The following is a 3,585-nucleotide window of genomic DNA, read 5'->3' as shown; positions in this document are numbered from 1 at the left end:
GACTTAATGAGAGGGACTTAATCCATGGGCTAAATTGACGGATATGTGGGGCCCAGCCATATGCCTGTGCCGTAATTAGCAGCCAGGAAGATGGGGGATAGAAGCATCTGGTATTTTCAACTTCTGCAGTGGGAGGCAGGCTCCACCTTTTCAGGTGGGGGGTGTGCCAAAACATAAAGGGGTTCAGTGCTAGAAGCTAGAATAAAGTGACAAATGTCCATCCTAGCTAGTGTGGGGACAGAGCCAGGAGTGCAGTTTCCAGGCTCTCCGCCTCACGTGGAAAGGTGCTGGCTCAGGTAGTAAATGGCCATCGACTGTGACTGGATGGCCATCAGCTGTGGCTAGTTGGCCGTCAGCTGTAACCAGTGAGCCATTGGCCACAAATATAACTGCCATGGCTACACTAGCAGCAAATGGGGGCTAGCAAGAAGATGGTGGCTGAGCTAGCAAGTGCAGACTGCAGTTAGCAAATGAGGTTGGTTGGCAGAGAGAAGTGGACAGCAGGTTGTGGATAGTGTGGCTCCTGCTTCCTGGGTCTCCAACCCAGCCGCCAGCAAGAATATAGTGGTATGACTCCCCTCTCTAAGGCTCCGTGGGTGTTCCTTTTTGGCCCAGCCATATCCTGCATTCTTATGTGGGGAGCGGGAGCTGAGACCCCGCCTGACACCCTGCATGACACTAGTAAATATGAAGGTTGGGTTTCCAACTCTTATCATTCCAACACTTAATAAGCCAGGGTCAAGCTCTTAATCACTACATGGCACGTGAGGTGGTGCTTCCAAGATCCTGAAGCACTTAGTCTAGAATGGGTTAAAAACTGCATCCACCACCACCACACACAAACCATAAGCCATACACATGCATTCTCTCCGCCATGAAAGTGGCGAGCTCTGGGCTTCCGAGGGGCCTCAGCTGCTGTTCTCAGCCCTGCCCACACAGGGCTGAGAAAGAGATCCCATTAGGCCCTTCGGCACCATGTGTGTCTTCAGTTGGGAATGTCCCTTTTTGGCTTGGGAGCAGAGAGGTCCCCAGAGAACAGGAGGAGGAACAGGAGGGCTGTCCCCTCTCTGGGTCCACACATCTGGAGGCTGGAGCTTTGAGCAGCATCAGTGTCTGAATGGAACAGAAAGGAGGAGAGGGAAGTGGGGGAGGAGATGACGAAGAAGAATAGAGATCAAGTTCAGGTTTTGAAATCAAAGCCGCATCCTCACCTCTGTCCACTTCCCTTTTTCCCAGGGAAGTTCTGGCTAAAGGTGGCCCAGTGCTCACCTGCCTCTCATCTCAGCCTCTGTTGACACGCCCAGGCTGCTCAGCAGTGTTTTCTACCCGCCTCCAGAAACACCTGGATCTCTTTCTACTTAGTTCTTAATTACCCTCTGCGCGTGGAGCCTCAAAACACCCATACACCTACCAAACAGCCCCTGCAGGCCTTCTTTTTAAACAGGGAGTATCACAGCTGAGAGAAAGGTATGGACTCCCTAATTCAAAACTGACAAAGCCTGGGAGGGCACGCGGAGGAAAGGAAACTCAAGAAGAACAGAGGAAAGAGAAGAAAGATGCAGAGAACCTCTTGGCTGCACACCCACCAACCACCCTCCACCCCTGTCTCACACAAAGAGGCTGACATGGCCAGACAGACACCTCACCATCCTCTTCTGCAACGAACATAGAGGCCTAGGCTCCAGTCCTGGCCAATGGGACCAATGAGAGGAGGAGTTTGTTGGCGTCGTCTGGGTAAGGTTTTCTTCCCCGTGAATAGGAGGTACGTGGGTAGAGAAGCTCTTCTCCAGGCAGGTGTTGTCTACTTGGGATGCTGGACCTGTGGTAGCCATTGTGTGACCACAGATACAAGCCCAGGACTAAGGACGCCGAAGAGCACCAAGCAGCAAGATTTAAAGAGCCCGTGTCCTGATGACACCGTTCAGAACCAGCCCTGGGCCTTCCCTACGCAGGTGTCCTAATTATGCTGGACAACGAAGCCACTGTTGTTTGATCCTCTTGTTGGTGGGTAGTTTTGGTCTGTAGAGTTGAAAGTATTCTGACAGACACAGAAATAAGCCAGCATTTGCCAAATTCCCCAGTGTGTTAGGAGCTTTATAAGGTAATTAATTACTACGTTAACCCCATTTTACATTGGAGGAAACTGAGGCTGTGTACACACGGTCACTTATTAAGTGTCAGAGGCAGGACTCTAAGCTAGTGTGACTTAAAAAAACAAAACGTACTGAGTGCTTACGACACGTTTGGCCTCTCCAGGGGCTGGGGATGCAGTGCAAAAGAGACAGGCCAGTCTGGGCTTTCGTGGAGGTTCCATTCCAGTCAAGGAGGCTGGCAATAAACAAGTAAACAAATAAGCAAGGTAATTGGAGATTAATGATTGTGGGGACAGAGCCAGGAGTGCAGTTTCCAGGCTCTCGGCCTCATGTGGAAAGGTGCTGGCTCAGGTAGTAAAACTGTGATTGCATGGCCATCAGCTGTGGCTAGTTGGCCATCAGCTCTAATGAGTGAGCCATTGGCCACTAATATAACTGCCATGGCTACGATAGCAGAAAAATGGGGACTAGCAAGTGAATGGTGGCTGGCAAGCGGATTGCAGTTAGCAAGTGAGGTTGGTTGGCAGAGAGAAGTGGATGCTGGATTGCGGATCGTGTGGCTCCTGCCTCCTGTGTCTCCAACCCAACCGCCAGTGAGAATATAGTGGTCTGACTCCCCTATCTATCGCTCCGTGGGTGTTCCTTTTTGGCCTCACCATATTCTGCATTCTTCTCTGGGGACCAGGACTAGAGACCCCACATGGCACCCCGCATGACAGTGATAAAAAGGTAATAAATAGGGAGATATGGTGAGAAGTGATTGGGGTTTCTGGTGTTTGCTGGAGGGGAGGGAGCATTTTACATCGGGTGATTGAGGAAGGCTTTGCTGACGAGTCACACCTGAACTAAGCCTTGACAGACGCAAAGGGCCCTCCATCACCATGTGAAGACCCAGGGAAGGGCCTTCCAGGCAGAAGAAACAAGTGCTGGGTCCCTGAGGCACCACGAGCCGGGGACATTTGAGGAGCTGAAAGGAGGCCGTTGTGACGGGCTCAGGAAGCGACAGGGAGAGCAGAGATGGCTGAGTTTGGAGAACGCAGGCGCTAGACCCTGTAGGGCCTCGTGAGCTGTGATAAAGGGTCTGGGTGTTATTCTGACTGAGACGAGGAGTCACTGAAATTTTTAAGCAAGGGAGAGACCTCTGATTTATGCTTTTGATAGGTCTCTCTGAACGCTGTGCGGAAATTGGATTGTAAGGAGTAAGAGTGGAGGCAGGAAGACCAGCTAGGAGGCTGATGGTGTGGCCCTGGGGACAGGTAGTGGTGGCTTGAAATCAGGGGGTCGGGGGAGGGGTTGGAGAGGGGTAAACAGATTCCAACTAGGTTCCCAAGGCACAAGTGACGGGACTTGCCAATGGTTTGGATGTGCCAGGAACGGAAAAGGGAGGAATACAGGTTGTCCCCTAGGGTTGGGGCTTGGGCAGCTGGAGGGATGGTGATGCCTCATGGGAGAGGAACAGGTTTGGGGCAAAAGCAAGAGTTTCGTTCTGGAG

The sequence above is a fragment of the Rhinolophus ferrumequinum genome, chromosome 6 (genome assembly GCF_004115265.2).
Source record: "Rhinolophus ferrumequinum isolate MPI-CBG mRhiFer1 chromosome 6, mRhiFer1_v1.p, whole genome shotgun sequence".
Lineage (NCBI taxonomy): Eukaryota > Metazoa > Chordata > Mammalia > Chiroptera > Rhinolophidae > Rhinolophus > Rhinolophus ferrumequinum.
Note: the sequence above shows the minus strand (reverse complement) of the source record.